The 17,636-nt window shown below is 40.0% G+C and overlaps 1 long non-coding RNA gene across 3 annotated transcripts in view; it reads left to right on the forward strand.

Annotated features, from left to right (window-relative positions):
* LOC121145835 overlaps positions 1 to 2,397 on the forward strand; it is a 152,103-nt gene extending 149,706 nt beyond the window's left edge. For 2 of the 3 annotated variants that reach the window (XR_005882088.1, XR_005882089.1), the window contains exon 4: positions 126 to 887. This is a non-coding gene — a long non-coding RNA (uncharacterized LOC121145835). Of the gene's footprint in view, positions 1 to 125; positions 888 to 2,357 lie in introns of those variants that run through there. The other variant, XR_005882090.1, reaches the window with a different exon arrangement.
* The last annotated feature ends 15,239 nt before the right edge of the window (positions 2,398 to 17,636 follow it).

Raw genomic sequence — 17,636 nt, forward strand, 5'->3', positions numbered from 1 at the left:
TTTTCCAGCATATGTTCACAAATGCTTCTAGGAATCAGGAAGTTTGGCATAGCAGTTGAAACACTGATTCTGATGCCTGTAATTTTCATCAGACTGACTGACCTCACTCTAGTTTCTTATTACAGCTTCCTGCTCATGTGGACACTGGTGAGGCAGCAGTGATGGCCCAAGTCACTGGGCACTGCCACCCGGTGCTGAGCTGGTGAGTTCTGGCTGTTTCAGTCCAGCCCTAGCTTTGTGAGCATTCCAGAAGTGAACCAGTGACTTATTGGAAACTCTCTCTCAAATAATTTTAAAAACATATTTAAAAGTTCTCATTACCCATTTTCTCTAGTCTTCTAGATTTGTGTGTGTAAGAGGTAGAGCTAGCACTGCTTCAGCAGAACTCTTTTGAATTTTCTCATTATCTGCACGCTAAGTGTCATTGAAACACAGCCCTGCGGGTCAGGACAGCTGTTTTCTGCGACCTGTGTTCTGACTTGGCAATTATGGATGAGCCACCTACGGATAAGTGTTGTGACTTCTCTCTTATTCCACTTCCTGATGTGCCAGAGAGGCTTCTGCAGGAGAGAATGTCAGACACTTCCAGCCCTCGGGGGCGGGATTCTATCATTTCTGATCACACGCTCTGTGTTCTGTCTGTTGTTCTCCTCGTCCCTTCTTGCTTGTGAGGCTAGAAACTTTTCTTGGAACAAAACATAATACCTTGCTTTTTATAGAGCTTATACTGTGGGTGAAGATAAGGAGAAGCCAAATAAACCTATGGTATTAATGAAAATAAGGATAGATCATGGTTTGCTATGAACTGCTAATCATATGATCTAAGAGAACAAAGTTGACTGCTATTAGTCTCCTGCTTGATTTGCAGAATAGCTGTTAAAAAAATCCTGTATAATAATGAAACCCAGGACACAGCCAGAAACTCCTATTTTATTACACAGTTTTATGAATTAAACAGCTCCCATTTTAGAGGGAAAAGCATAAGAAATGATGTCATTATAATGCTAAAATTATGTACTGTTAAGCTATTTTAATCTGTCTTCAGTAAATTAATTTAGTAAATTAAAAGGGAAATAGGTGAAAGCTTCAAGGAGACTATTGTTTCCTAAATTTATACTTGAATTAATTCCTGATATTACAGAATATCCCTGAATTGTATCCATAATAAAGAGAGATGTTGGTAGCAAAGAAACAAAAATAAAGGAAATTGAACATTAATATAAATAGAATTAATGGGACATCAAACTACAGAATTTCCTCAAACCCTGAATGTAATTACATGAACATGTTAGATCCAGCTTATTTACTACAAGGTGTGGTACCTTTACTTTTGGAACCTGAGATTATCCTATCTCTCTCTATGCATCATATTTTTTGGGGGAAAACATGGATATGAATTTGTGTTTCAAATCTGTATTTCATTGTTAACTAGTAATTGGTGTCTGGGCAAGTTACCTAACATCTGTGAACCTTGGTTTCTAAAATGTGACAATGATTAGTAAGCATTTCTCATGGTGCTTGTCAGAATTAAACATATTGTATTTGAAGTACTGAGGACACTGTGTGACATTTTTGGGTTTCAGCGAATGCTGTTTTCCTTCTTCTGTCTACTACAGTGTCTCTTGAAATCAGCCGTGTTTTTCTCTTAGTACATGTTTGAGAGGAAAAGTTCTCTGTAAAGGCTGAGAATGGCAGTGACTGTTAAATTAGTGAAACGGAGGCTAGCGCACATGAGTTCAGATGTTGGATGCTGGAGGACTCGTGGGAAAAGAGCCATTTATAATCTCCTCCCTAAAAACAAATGTCTCAGCAAGTGAGCAGTGAGCAGGGGATATGGGAAAGTTAGCAAAAGACAGGTTGACTTAGAAAGTGTGAATTGCATTGTGCTCCATGATAACACATGTTCTGATGCCTCGATCCCCCAAACTCCCGGTAATAAGTTTTTGGGACTTAACATTTTTTTAATAAACAGTTTCTGGTTAAAATTGTCATTGAGATCAACAACTCCCAATACATATGATGTTGTACCCTTTTCATGAGTGGCTGTGTGGCTGAGAGGAGTCACTGCATCACTGGATCCCGTCTCATATTCAACTTATGCCCCTGGATCTGCCACACACAATTGGGAAAATTGTTTTGCTTGGAGATTCAACATTTCTCAGAGCTATCTCAGTTCCTCAACTAGCATATTCTCAATGAACTATGAATGAGCGATTAAGGCAAGAGAGATACTACTGCGAGTAAAAGTCCTATTGATTTTAACTCAGTCACATTTTATAATGACAGATATTAATCACACACTGTCTTTTTATTGGATTTTACTAATTTATCCTATTGACCACTGATAATTTTTATAGATCAGTCAGAAATTAAAGGAACCAGTGTGCTGGATGAAAAAAAAATACCAAAAAAAAAAGTAAACCCAAAAAACAGACTAATTGATCTTGAAGGACCTTTTTCCCGCCATCTGTCTAGTATAAGTTATTACTCTTTTCCTATTCAATTATTTTTCTTTGAATGTTACTTACAATTTATTTGAATTTCTCGTTTTTGTGGAGCTAAATCTTTGAGAGAATATGAAATGAAGCCTTGTTCTTGAAATATTTGTTCTAAACATATAAAAATCAAAACAAAACACAGGTAAGTCTACTTGCCCAATTAACCGTTAAGTCACAATTTTTAGATAGTATAAAGTCATAAGCGCCTAGAATGTTTGGAAGGTCCCCAAGACATTTTTTGAAATGGAAATGTTATTGATATTTTCTGTTTATAACATTTTCCATAATAACTTGTAACTGGTTTGTTTTTAGAATGTCAGGATTTTTAATAGAGGCTTTAATGTATTGTTGTATGCATTATTTTGGACAATTTGAGCATAAATGAAAGGAAGATATTCTGAAAAAGAAACGGAGGCAGCTGTCTGAGTGTCCTGTCTTTCTGCTGTGAAGGCCCTGGAGTTTTAACCTGCTTGTGGGAGTACCAGCTTCATTTTCCTATTTAGTTTTACTGCACGAGAAACTCATTTGAAGGAATGTGAAGGGACAGGTGTGTTTTTCTAAGAATAGGAATTTTCTCTTTCCTTTACCAGCATTTTTAACAGATAATCACTTGGCGTATTTTTACGTTGCTCTGTATCATTTACTCTAGACTTTACCCTTTCTCTTTGAGAAGCGTTCTAAAGAGAGCATTTGACAGTGGCGTAAAACAGGATTGAATGATTCTCTCAACGTTTATCTACTATCCATTTTATATTTCTGCCTCACTGTAGAGTACTTGGGGGATGAACTGTTATTTCTAGAGAAACTTCAGGAGATGCCGTGGGTTTAGCACAGAAAGTGATGTGTATTTTTTTGGAATCAGTAGACTGGAACCATGTGAGTGCAATAGGAAATCTTTAGCAACATTTAATAATGGGCTTATTTCTTAGCAATCTTACCTTTACTTGAAGCTAAGGTTGAGAACCAGCTTTCTGTTGTCTAATTCACTTTTCGAGCCTGGGCAACGTAAAGCTCATGTAGTGGTGGCAGTATTTGTAAATTAAAGATTACCTTAATTTTCAGTGACAGATTTATGAAATATTGTTTTAAATTTGTGCTTTATGTGCTAAAGCAAATTGAGTTTATTTTATAGACAAAAGCAATTTGAGGAAGCCCATGGATTACTTTGGCCATGGAAGGGTATAAATGATCTATAACTAAGTTTTGTCAGTACTGTATTTAGATAAAGCATGTTTTTGACATTTATTGCAAAACGATGCTTCTTCTTGACTCCTGCATTCATGGAGTTGAGTATAAAATGAAGCATTAAGGGAATTAGCGATTTTTCTCCTGACATGAATTGCATCACTGAAGATGTGAAAATTTGAATGCGTTTTTCAAAGTAAATTATTGTGAAAAGGTATCTAAATTTTTTATGATGAATTTCAGGTAAGCACAAACACTGCATAACCAACATGCATAACTTTGAGGCAAACTCCATGCTCTCATCTGGGAGTTGTAGGTATGTTTGCTTCTGCATGGTAGTCCTGATGGCAGTTCTTGGTACACGAAGCAGCATAGTTCCCGTCCAGGGGACACCCCACCATCAATGTGGGGATGGTGCTGCTGTTCCCTTCTAGAATGGAAAAGAAGAGAAACGTCCATTATGATCAAAAAGTGCATGACTAAGAAACATTATATTCATTTTAAGGCTGAGGGCTTGTCAGGTTGCTCCACACAAAAAGCTACTTTTTCCTGCTGTTTGCATACTCAACTCTTGGGAAGGAAGTGTTCACACCTGAGAATGGGGGCAGATTTGCATAAATCATTCTCCCTCAGTTATTTCTTTATTTGAATGCTGGTGTGGACTTGGATACTCATTTTACAGTGTGAGTTCTAATTATTGAATCATAGAATTCATGGCTCAGATTGTACCTTCTTTATCTATGGGGAATTATTTAATTCAGATATTGTGTACTGTTGACCTATTGTTATCTCTGTACTTCTCCCCATTTCCCTTCCCTCCCCTCCGCTCTCCTCCCTCTCCCTTCTCTTCTTTCTTTCCCTCCCCTCTCTCCCCTCACCTTCTCTTCCCTTCAACACGCCTTCCTTTATTCTGTAGAAACTTAGGTTTAAAACATAGGTTTAAAACATAGGTTTAAAACTCTAATTAGCACTACACAGATTATTCTAGAATTTTATTTTAGCTCATTTACAACATTTTAACCTTGGGAAACCTGGATCCCAACACTTACCATTAATTTCCTTAATTGTTTAAGTGTGTAGTGCATTAATAATAATTTCAGAATGATTAACCTGTGCCCTTGTGGCAGGAAAAACAGTGCGTATCAGCCATAGTGGAGTGATTACGTGCTATCCCATCTAACTTTAATCTTAGAATTTCTACTTACTGTTTCAAGGTTGTTTCGTATCTTGACACAGTTGATGTGAAATAACTGTCCGTTAGGCTCACCTTTTGTTTCGTGATTCTGTACATGCACAATCTTGTATCTACCACAGCAATAGCATCTAGTCATCTCAGCATCCTGGAGAAGCCCCTCCCTTCAAACTCCTGCAGCCTCTGATCCCCTGCCCATCCCCAAACCTATCCTGCCTTTGTACAATGTGTGCTATAGCCACACTTCTCTCAGTGGGCAATGAAGCAAATTGTTTGTGAAAGACTACTGTAAGATGAAGTGTCAGGGGAAGAAAGAGGTGGTCATTATTTATTGCAGTGTGTTAGATGGGTTGAAGAAATTCATAACCTCTTGGCATTCTGAAAAGTCTCTTTCTGCCTGAGAGACCAACATCAAGAAATACCTTTCCTCAGAGGTCAGGAAGGCAACCGAACAGTGTTAAAACCTAGAAGTCAGAGTGTGTCTCGAAAAATATCTGGGTTTGGATTCTGTGCATGTAGTCTGATGTATCAGGATTCTTTCTTCCCACTCCTTTGTTTTGGCTGGTTGGCCTTGATGTCTTAGGAAGGAAAAGAAGGCTCTGGCAGAGTCAGCTGTCCTGGCTTCAGGAGACCCTAGGTAATCCTTGCTCCATAGAAAGCTGGCATCTACTTCCAGTTGCTTAGGTGGCCCTCAAGCAGGTCGCTGGTGTTGGCATTCCACCATCAGGTGCAGTGAGTGGTCAAGGGTCCCTGTGTTCTGGTCTCCAGCTGCCAGTGGACTTATGTTATCTAAGTCCAAGTCCTCTCTCTGCGGTATGTCACTGCATTTCCTGTGCCGTTTCTGAACCACTACAGAATATTAAGAAGTTTCTATGGGAAAGTCTAGTTCCTGCTTTTCTCTCTTTACTTGGATTCCCAGTACAGTAAAGTGAAGGACTTTGTAAATGATTCTCTCCTGGCTTCTTTGCTTTTGTTATTCTGGTGATTAGTACTTGATGAAAATAAACAACCACAATTGGCAGCCTAGGAAACCTTGATGGTGGCAGAGTGGACCACAGGAACAGGTGCTGACCAATACTCCAGTGTAAGGCGTTTCAGTTTGGAATGTTCCTCAGTGAAACCATTTAGCCCTTAGAAACAGTTTTGATGCCATTTGTTCTAGACTGGAGTGATTAATAATTTAACTGTATTCCTCCTAAAAAAGATGGGATATTTGATTTACACAGCTTGTGCAAATGTTTTTCTGAGATGAAAAATGTCTTTCATTTGCAGGTTATTCAGACCACCCTGTGTGTCTCACTTTGTTTCTATTGTGTAAGAATTTGCCAAGAACATGGCTGCAGGAACTGTCTCAGTCATTATCCTGACCTCTGTAGTAGAAGAGAGATGTGTGTGTGTGTGTGTGTGTGTGTGTGTGTGTGTGTGTGTGTGTGTGTGTGTGTGTGTGTGTATACAGGCTTACAGGTTTGTTTTTTCCCTTGATGGCCTGCTGTGAGCCATCTGAATATATTATAGCAAAATTTGTGAGGAATTCTGAATGACATGTCTTGCTTAGCTGACCTTTGGAACTGTATATTCCTAATTAATAATTCAAATATTCACAATATTTTAGCCTCTAATTAAATTCTAAAGCAAGGTTTTCAAATTTTTCCTAATTGGACTCCATTCCCACACTTGATTATGTTATACTGAGTTATAGCAAAGGATCACAACCCAAGGAGGTTTTGAAAATATGTTTTCCTTATATATTATGAGAGAGAGAGAGAATGAAAATGGATTTGCTGGTTCACCCTTAACGTGGCAGCAATAGTTGTGGCCGGGTGAGACTAAAGCCAAGAGCCAGAACCGTGGCACATGACCCACTGGTCTGATGTCCTCTGGGATGTGTGCTAGCAGGAAACTGAGACATTGCCAGGCCTTGCCAGAGGGAGTGTCAGTACGCTAGGCACCGTCTGAGACACTAAGCCAACCACCCCCACCCCACCCCGCCTCCGACACACACACAGTAGGTTTTTAAGAGAGCTGTTTTTTTTTTTTTTATGGCTACACAGTTCCTTTGAAAAATGTAAACAATCTTTGCACAAATCGAAACTAACAAAAGAAACTCAGATAATAGCTACTGTCATGCATAAGTCTGTAGAAAACATTGATGAAAACTCAGGGCAAAGTGAACAGCCGTCCCATTTCCCATTCACAGCAGTTAGGGTTCCTTCTTCTGGGGGTGGAATGAGAGAGGAGTCAGACTGGGTAGTAGACAGTTAGGGTGTTCTGGGTCCCCGAGTCATCATTTTTTTCTCAAATATAAAAGGGTATTTTACCCACCATGTCTTGGATTCATCAGAGAACATATTTTAACATATTTTAGTATATCAAGAACGTGCTTCCCCAAGAGACAAGAGTGACTTTGACATACCAATTCCCCACCTGAAGCCTCAGCCTGATTCTGTCTCTGGCCTCAGGCTGGTCTCTTCATCATTAGAAAGGGACCACGGAAGTTGGCTGGTGACAACTTTCTGGTCCTTTTGTCCCAGGGCCAGGTACTGTGGAAACCAGGAATTCTGCTTTGTTTATGGAGAAGCATCTTGGAGGTGAACCTTTAAAAGATGCTTTCCCCACCATCAATACAGTCGTTCTTTCCCACTTTTCCTCCTGCCATTGGCAGAGGTCTCTGGTGTTTCTCCATAGTGGCAGGAGGTACGGATCTTTTCTGTCTCAAAATCCCTCCCGTTACTAGGACAGGAACTCCTTCTCTCAACATTTCTAATAAATCTTGCTTTAAAACTATATTAAAAAAAAGTGAAAACCAAGATTTTGTAGTTTGGGCTTTTTATGTCGTGAGTAAATCATGTAGGGGCAGGTTTCATCTTTCTATAGCAGGTTTGACTGTGCATGTTTTACCAAAAAGATAAAAAGTATAATGCAAATGTGGATGCAAGAGCTGTAACTTGTTTTCGTTGAGCTTAGCGAGGTTTCCATTGTGTTCCATAACACGTCTTGGCCTCGCCGTGATATCCCTTCTCATGCGTGCCCGTGAGAAGCTGTGCTTCCTCCCCAGTGCGTGGAGCTCCAGCAGTTCACTCGCAGTTGCTGAGTCCAACAATTCAAGGTGGGCATCGGGCTAACTTTGTGGGTCTCTCTCTGCCTCTCTATCTTTCCTTCCCTGTCTCCGTCATCATCATCTCTAACAACTGAAGGGCTTGAAGCAATATTTGCGTACTCATTTTGCAATGCGTTCCAGGCATAGCCTAAAGGCTAGTTTTCAAAATTCGGGTTAAAATCTTAGGGCAAGTAGATTAACAGCAGGCCTTCTACATAGCTCTTCTGAAAGCCCATTCCTTTCAGTGCTAATGAGAATATGGAATTAAAACACTCCACAGGCCTAAATGGTTAGAAACAAATTAGAAGATTCTGAATGCTTTGGTGGACACTGCCCTGTTTTTAATCATTTTCGTTATTGTGTCCTGCATTATTTGAACGGGCTTGTTAGTAACAGGCTCATGCAGAATCACACCGAGAGTGCGATGCAGTTAGCATCCCAGCTCGTTTGCATGCAGCAAAGTTGTAGGAGGTCGTTGTGCATTGCTTTCTACCTTTGACAGGAATTTTATACTAATAGTTCTTCTGAAGGAAATAGTTAATACCGGTTGGACAGACAGAAGAAAACTCCCTGAAAGCAAGCTTTTGATCCTTTCAGTAAACTCTAATTTATATTGAAAAAAATGCCACAAATGTCAATATAAACTAAAAATAACTTATAGAATTAAATGAGCAATGATGAGTGCATTTACACATACATGTAAATTGTGTGCATAAAATTTTTGCATATTAAGTATATACTCATTATGAAGGAAGTAAGGTAAAAGAGTGATATGAATGGGTTTTTAAGAGAATGATGAAGAAGAAAATTGGTTCCAGGAAAATGCAAATTAATTTTCATATCATACCATACACTCAATTGCCACATAAAGAGTACACACAAAAAATTCAAAATCAGTAGATAACAGAAAACTTAAAGCATAAAATGACTGGTTTTATAGCAAAAATTTAACATTTCTGTGCAGTGGAAAAATAACGAAAACTAAAATGTAAATTAAGTGAAAAATCAGAACGTTATTTTTCATTAGTAGGTAAAGAATTAATCACAATATTTGGCCTTCACAAATGAATAAGAGCTAAGCAAAGAACTTGGATTAATTACAAAGGCAGAAACCAAAAATGTAAATCAAGAAACTGACAATGTGGATCTTGCATGGCAGCTCAATAGGCAAATCCAATGCCTTGCAGCACCAGCATCCCAAATGGGCACCAGTTTGTGTCCTGGCTGTTCATCCAGCCCCCTGCTATGGCCTGTGAAAGCAGTGGAGGACGGCTCAGTCCTTGAGCATCTGCATCTGGCGGGAGACCCAGAAGCATCCCTGGGTTCCTGACTACCGATTGGCTCAGCTCTGGCCATTGCAGCTATTTGGGAACTGAACCAGTAATGGAAGACTTCTCTCTGTGTCTCTCCTCTTCTATGTAATCCTGCCTTTCAAATTAAATAAATAAATTAAGTGAAAATGATTCAGTCTGATGTCTGTTAGCTCTGGAAGAGGCGATGGACGGTGCTGCCATTGTGAATGGGTGTCTTTTTCATTTGTTCTTTGAGAGATTCCTCCAGATGGTGCATGAAAGACACCATTTTCCACCATTACCTTGGAACTTTCCCTTTCTTGGAGCCACCTCCTGCCACTATGGCAGGAGATTTCTCCCCTTCTCTCTTAGATTGGGGTCTTTCCTTGGGGTCTTTCCTCCCTCGGAGTCCCCTGCTGTCAATAGGGCAGGAGCCTTTTCCCCCCTTGTCCTAAATAAATCCTGTTTTGAAAACTAGAGTTGTCTGCGTGAAAATTCTTCTTTCGTGTGGGACAACAAATGAGGTTGCTGCCGTGTTCCGTGTTGAATTCCCTGCAACACTTGTGATGTGAGGATTTAGCCATTGAGCCATCGTCCCAGGCCCTAGGACTTTAATTGGTATCAACCATTAAGACCCTGATGTTTCTTTCTAATACCTTGCCTTGTGCAATTTCTAATTGCATTCTTCCTAATTCTGATTATTCTGCCTAAGCCTTAAGATGTATTGCATCACTTCTCTTAAAAATTAAGATGTCTTTCCCATTAGCCAAATTAGACTGCCAGGGTTCCTCCTGCTTTGTGAAGTCTGTTCAGTCTTGGCTGATTGTGGAACACGTTGTGTGCAAGGCATGTCCCGCATCCCTTGGCTCTGCCCTCTGTGTGCCCCACCACTCCCTCACCTGCTGCAAAGACTCCTTTGCTGTTTCCTTGCTGCACTGCCATGACCTGGGTGATTTGCATTTCGGTGTTTGCTGATACTGCTGCCTGATGAGCAAGGCTGCCACTTCCCGTTTGCCAGTATGAGAACTACATGACCTTTAGATCCTGTGTGAGAACCTTCTCTCGTGCAACACCTGTTACCTTCAGCTGTCCTCTGAGGCAGTGCTACACCACATGCGCTTTGAATCCTTGCAACAATTACTACAAGTTTCTTAGAATTTTCGTAAGAATGTTACATTTGCAGCTCTGATCATGAAGTGTCTGCAGGGAATGCAGCCCAGATGAGGGGAATTTGGCAGGTCTGTGAAAAAGCAGAATTAAAAGGCAAATTTATTTTAGGGAGAGGCATTTGGTACAACAGTTAAGGCCATTTATTTTGGTGTGAAACGCTTGACATCCACACACATGAGGGGTCTTGCAAAGGGTTGTGGAAAATATTACAAAAAAAATTGCAAAAAAAATTTTGTACCAAAGAAAATTCATTTCTCTGTTTAATTTTCCCATCAACATTTTTGTGACCTTCTATCTTATATTTTCTTAAAATTTCACATTTCTGTGATATAGTTTGATATCTTATGAATTATTTTATGAACGCTGATTTGATTCAGGAAGTATTATAGAAGCTGTTAAATATCTTTTTGAAATAAAAATGTAGTGATGTTCAGCCTTGCAACTTGCCAGCATTGTGGGCTCATGGCCTCCACACACACAGCTTCCCTGCTGATCTTGGGCTCTGTTTCCATTGAGTTTGTTTAGGCTGACTGAATCTCAGTCTGAAATTCAAAGTATTAAGGGCCAAAATTTTAAATTACATCTAGGTTATTTAGGATACCCATTGTGCATTGTGATGCTTTTTTTGGATGACTTGTATTAATTGGTATAGCCTAGTAACAGAAAAGTAGACTTTGAATAAATCATGCCTGATATAAACATCCTAGATCCACATTTACATGTTTTTGAAAGTGGTACGGTTGGTTCTCCTAGTCCTCTGGCTTCATTTCTGTACAATAACATGAATAATTATGCTAATGGCTTTGGAGGATTGTAGTGTACTCCACGTAAGTTGACTGGAATAGCTCTTGAAATTCAAGGTTGCAGGCATCCGCAGTTCCAGTTGCTCAGGTTTCTGTGTTGACCCAAGAAATGTTGTAGATTTTTTTCCACTGATTTTTTGAAGTGCTAACAGCTCGTTTAGAGTACAGTTCCTTTCCTCTATTGGATCCTGTCTCACATCCTTGAAGAATGAGTAGCGTGAACAAGATAGAGTGAGCAAAGTAAAGGAAATTTAGTGAAAACAGCAGAGTGTTGATTGTTTAGTTTTTCACAGGCTGTACAGGGGAAATCTTTGTGATTGGTAAGGGGAGACACAAATGGAATCTTCAGCGTAAGCCCATCAGGGAGTTGGGAGAGTCTGGTTTGTGAAAGTCGTAAATTTGGCACTATGAAGTTTCTAATCATGGAAACTCTTTACAGAAACCGATTGTTAGAGTTTTAAGTCCCCATAGACTCATGTCCAGATGGTGTGGGGGACCAACCCCCTGGTCTGTGTCTGCCCAGCTGGAAATCTGTCTCTATCATTATCTCCTATGAAGAGGCAATCGTTGCTGTCTTTAGGGAAAAGAGGTGACATCCACGCGGCTACTTCCAGCTGGAGGGGGTCGGTGTTGAAGAGAACAACCAGTGTTTGGAGGTCTGCTCCGAGGTCCCTGAAAGAGAGCTTGCTTTCAAGGTAACATCTGCAGGACCATCTGGAGTTTCAAAGCCTCTGGTTGAGAAGACATAAGCCACAAAGAAAGTTGAGAATATGGAGCCCAAACAGGAATAGTACCACAAAAATCCAAGTAGAAATTAAAGAGATATCAACTTGTGTTCATGTGTGGGAGGATGCTAAAGCAGGTCAGGAGAACTGTAGCCATCCAGGACTTGGGGCCATCTGTTCTTCAGCTATCTACGATCCTAATATTGTTCTTCAGATTTCCTTCCATCTGCGGGCAGGTGTTAACCCAGGAGTAACACTTTCCATAAAATGATGGACATGATCCACCTTGCTAGGCTGTAAGGATGTCTGATGCCTGGTGATTCTGAAAGATCATGAATACAATGCATCAATAGACATTTGTTGGGCCTTGAAGGTTCTTATCACGATTTCCCATCCCTGTTGAGCCCTAAGAGTGAGATTTAAAGTGGATATTTCTAATATGGAGATACTGTAAAACCAGGAGAGCTCTGGGAATGGAGTGTACCACAGTGAGGCTCTCAGAGGGGGGTTGTCATAGGCATGTGCCCTGAAAGAAAGGGGATATGTCATAGCATCCACTGTGTTACATACAGTTATCGGGGTTAAAGTTATGGCATGGGTATTAGCATAGGTACTTCTTACAGTACCTACACTAGAGCAGCAACCTGAATAGTGAAGTTATTCCGCAGTCATTTTAGCTTGATGGTGGTGAGGGCTGGAGGCCATGTGTGTGCGCACACTGTATTTATTCTTTTAGAAAGGGGTCGGAGTCTTGGTTGGCTTGGCAGGGCGTTCCTCTTCCTTGGAGGTGTTGCAGTCATCCTCTGGGACTGAATCTCAAGTTGGTTTAGAAATGCAGGCTATCACGTGGGACTGGTTGATCCAGGAGTCTAATCCATACGCTCTACAGCGAGGGGAGAAGGAATTACAGTGAAGTCTCCCTCCAGAATGTTCTCTAAGAGGGACAGTGAGCAGCGCAGTTCTCCTCTGTGATGTCCTCAAGGCTTGCTGATCTCGAGTGTGTCTGCTGGAGGTTTAGAATGATGTGGACATGTGGCAAGTGTTCCGGTAGATGTGAGCAGGTGGGGACCTCATTATTTATTAGGAGATTATTAATAAGGACAGGAAACTATACAGCATTACAAAGGGTTCAAATCTAACTGTGAACCTTTTTTTTAAAGGTTTATTTATTTGTTTGAAATGCAGAGTTACAGAAGGAGAGGAAGAGAGAGAAAAATCTTCCATTTACTGGTTCGCTCCCACAGTGACACAATGGCCATGGCTGCTCCAGATTAAAGCTAAGAACAAGGGACTTCTTGTGGTTCTCCCTCGTGGCAGTGGCTGCCCAACTGCTTGGCCCATTTTTTGCTGCTGTCGCAGACACATCAGCAAGGAGATGCATTAAAGGGGAGCAGTCAAGACTCAATAGATACAGCGCTCTACAAGATATAGAATTCTTACAGCTCAATTTTTAAAAATTTATTTATTTAGGAAAGTCAGATATACAGAGGAGGAAGAGAGACAGAGAGAAAGATCTTGTCTGTTTATTCAGTCCTCAAGTGGCCATAGTGGCCGGAGCTGAGCTGATCCAAAGCCAGGAGCCTCCTTGGGTCTCCCACATGGGTACAGGGTCCCAAGTCTCTGGGCCACCCTCGACTGCTTTCCCAGGCCACAAGCAGGGAGCTGGATGGAAAACGGGGCCACTGGGATTAGAACTGGCACCCATATGGGATCCTGGCATGTTCAAGGCGAGGACTTCAGCTGCTAGGCTACTGCTCTGGGCCCATGGTTCAGTTTTTTAAAACAAATTGCAAACATTTGGCCCCTGTCACTCACACGGAAGTCCAGGATGAAACTGCTGGCTCCTGACCTTGGCCAGACCCAATGCTAACTGTTTTAGTCACATAGATTATGAGCCAGCAGATGGAAGATCTCTCTCTCTCTTTGTCCTTCCCTGACCTCTGTAACTCTCACATGCAAAAACCAAAATATTTTTTTTAAAAAAAGGATAAATTGAAAACAAACAAAAGAGAGGATGAATAAGCTAAGATAAAGAAATGGAAAGGTTAATTACTTGATTTGGTTGGTTATACTGGGTACTTGTTGGAAAATACTATATCATATCCAGGAAAAAGTACATAAGTATTGGGCCCAGTGCAGTAGCCTAGTGGCTAAGTTCTCACCTTGCATGTGCTGGGGAGCCCTTGTAGATGCTGGTTTGTATCCCAGCAGCCCAGCTTCCCATTTAACTCCAGTGTGGGAGACCCGGAAGAGGCTCCTGACTCCTGGCTTCGAGTCGGCTCAGCCCCAGTCGTTGTGGTCACTTGGGGAGTGAATCAGCAGACAGAAGATCTTCCTCTCTGTTTCTGCTCCTCTCTGTATATCTGCCTTCCCAATAGAAAGAAATAAATCTTTAAAATCTAAGTATTAAATGTTAATCAAACACTTTAAAATAAAATAGATTGTAACAACATTAAAAGAAGACTAAAAGTGAAAAACCAAAATTATCCTGAACTATCATTTCAAATAATTGAGTTTTGTTGTTTCCCGACTGGGACACAGGCATGGTGTTAGGGAATTGTTACTTCTGGGACAAGTGGTACATTCCTATTTGATTCTTCAAATTATATGTTCATGCAACATGTGCATATATTAATAAGTGTCTACGAATTATAAAAATGAGGGTAGCTTTTGATCATAAGAGATAGCATTTCCATCATTATCTAACTATACTGATAAAATGTGTACTAATATGACAGTTGGTTTTCCTTTTACTGCAGTTGGTTGCTGTGCTCTTACTCATGGCGTGATAAACTGCCCCACACACCTGTTGCTCTGCGGGTGCATTCACGAGCTGCATGGGAAAAGAGCTGGGCTTGTAATATAATTATTTAAGTGTGTCCACAGATGGCCCTCGAAGAGGCCTTGGGATTTTTCATTTTCTCTGGGTCAATGCCTTTCTTCCCTGGGACCTTTCGCTGCACGTGTAATTGCAGTTCATGAGAGCAGTTAGTCACACACAAGGAGCCCGGGGCGGCCAGCTCCCGAGGCCTGCGCGGTGCTTTCCCCGTCTGACGTCCACATCGAACTTGGTGACACAAGCTTTTGTCCTCACTCCACGTATTGTTTTTGTTTTTAACCTTCTGTAATATTCTGTGTATTTCAGTTATCTCACAGAGCTGTGTAGAGTTTGTGATGTTAACATGAAATTTGCCATTTCAAAGAGGGAAAATACTTAATAATTAGTAATATTTATTTTCAAAATTTGTTGTAGTAGCCCTGAAGGTATTACCTATGCAGAATCCATTACTTTTTGCACAAAATCTGCTTTCTTTGGTAACAAAGATATTTGATAGACTATTTGATAGACTATTTGATAGACTATTTGATAGACTATTTGATAGACTATTTTAAGGATCTTGAAGCCCAGAATTTTACACAGTACCCTTGAGTGGACCACTGTTATCTTTGTGAAAATTAATAATATTTTACAGATTTGTAATTTAGAATTCTGATTGAAGTCTATTTTAAGATATGCAAAGTATCAACATAAAATGGTTTGTTAGATGCAGAGATGGGTCATTGCTAGATGAGAGAATAGGAATAATTTTCAGAAGTAACTTTTTTGTTTGGGAGTAATTTAATATTGGTGAAAGAATTATGTAGAATAATTGTGTGAAATCACGCTGACTAGCTGCTCACCTCCCACCCAAGCTCCGTCTGCCCTGATGTTTTCGGCTTGCACTATCATGAACCCGTGTCAGAAAGAGCATCTATCCATGTCAAGGGTGACCTTCACTTTATTTGGATTTTACTGTTGTTTACAATGTTCCTTTTCTCTGCTGGCATTCAGTCTGGGGCTATCGCATCCCATCTAGTCATCATACTAGTCATATTATTCTTGAACACTCAGTTAACATGTTTGCTAGGATTTTCACTGTAAGTTACCATTCATTCCTTTCCATCCACTGTTCTGGTTTTTTTTCTTTAAGATTTATTTATTTTTATTGGAAAGTCAGATTTACAGAGAGAAGGAAAGACGGAGAAAGATCTTCCATCCACTGCTTTATTCTCTAAGTGGCCACAACAGCCGGAGCTGAGCTGATCCAAAGCCAGGAGCCAGGAGCTTCTTCTGGGCCTTCCTCTTCTGCTTTCCCAGACCATACACAGGGAACTGGCTGGGAAGTGGAGCAGCTGAGGCATGAACTGGCATCCATATGGGATCCTGGCACATATAAGGTGACAACAGATTCTGTTTGTGGCAGAACTTATTTCAAACACAGATAAAGGCAATGACACAAATTTGATCTGTAAAAATCAGTAGCATTGTTGTACAACAATAGTTCATTTTTGATCTATCTGAAGAGTAAATTTGTAAAGCAGTTGTATTTTCAACAGACACAAAAAGCAAAACAGGACAAACAAACAAGTCTAGGAATCAGTTTCACCAGCGGGTGAGAGTTCCCTGCGAGGAAAACGATGAAATACCAATGAAGGGAATTGAATAAGACTTAAAGAGATGGAAATATATTCTCTATGAATTATAAGAATCAGTATTGTTAAAATGCTTACGCTACCCAAGAGATTTACATATTCAGTTCAAATAGCATTAATATTTTCCACAAAACTCGAGAGACACCAGTAAACTTTGTATAGCAACATAGAAGACTGCAAATAGCCAAAGGAATCTTATGCAAAAAGAACAAAGCAATAGGCATTACACATTCTGACTTTAAACTATATCACATAACTGTAAAAATTAACACAGTATGGTACTGGCATAAAAATGCTCACAGAGGCAGTCTAACAGTAGAAATGTGATAAGGAAGCTCCCATATGCACAATTCATCTTTGGCAAAATTGCTAAGGATACTCCCTGAACAATGGGGCATTCTTCTCAGTAAATAGTGACCAGAAAACCGGGTATTGATATGTGGAGGATGATTTTAGACAACTGGCTTTCATTGTGTATTAGAATAACTCCTGAAACTTTGTAATTAGTAGAAGAAATCAGAAGAGATCCTTCTGGACATTGGACTAGCCAAGAGAACTTTACACCAGACCCCAAAGGTGCAGGAAAAAACAAATAAACATAGACAAAAGGCATTCATCCAAAGTAGGAGCTTCTGCACAGCAAAGGAAGCAATGAATACAATGAAAAGAGCACCTATAAATGGGAAAAATATTTGCTTGCTCTAACTGACAAGGAGTTAATATCCATGTGTATATATATATATATATAAATAGCAAATATAAACAAACATATAGTTACATGCACACACACATATGTTCTCTACATATAATATTTGTGACACACTTAATAGCAAAAGAAAATTATCTGTTTAAGAGTCAATCCAAACAGATACTGCTCAAACAAATACATACAGATGAACAACATATGCTGAAAATCATGAATCATTCATGGAATCACAAATCAAAACCACAATGAGGTATCATTCCAGTTTGTTATCAAAAAGTTAAAAAATGTTGACCCGGATATGGAGAAAGGGGACCCTCGCTCACTGTTGGTGCCATGCAACTTAGTGCAACCATCGAAGAAAACAATATAGCGATTCCTCAGAAACTAAAAACAGAAATTCCATGGTGTGTAGCAATCCCACTGCTGGATGGTTTTCCAAGGGAAATTAAATCATTTTGTTCTGGAGCCACCTGCTCTCCCATTGCATTGTTCACC

This window comes from Ochotona curzoniae, unplaced genomic scaffold (assembly GCF_017591425.1).
Source record: "Ochotona curzoniae isolate NIBS_2020 unplaced genomic scaffold, NIBS_Ocur_1.0 scaffold_3835, whole genome shotgun sequence".
NCBI lineage: Eukaryota > Metazoa > Chordata > Mammalia > Lagomorpha > Ochotonidae > Ochotona > Ochotona curzoniae.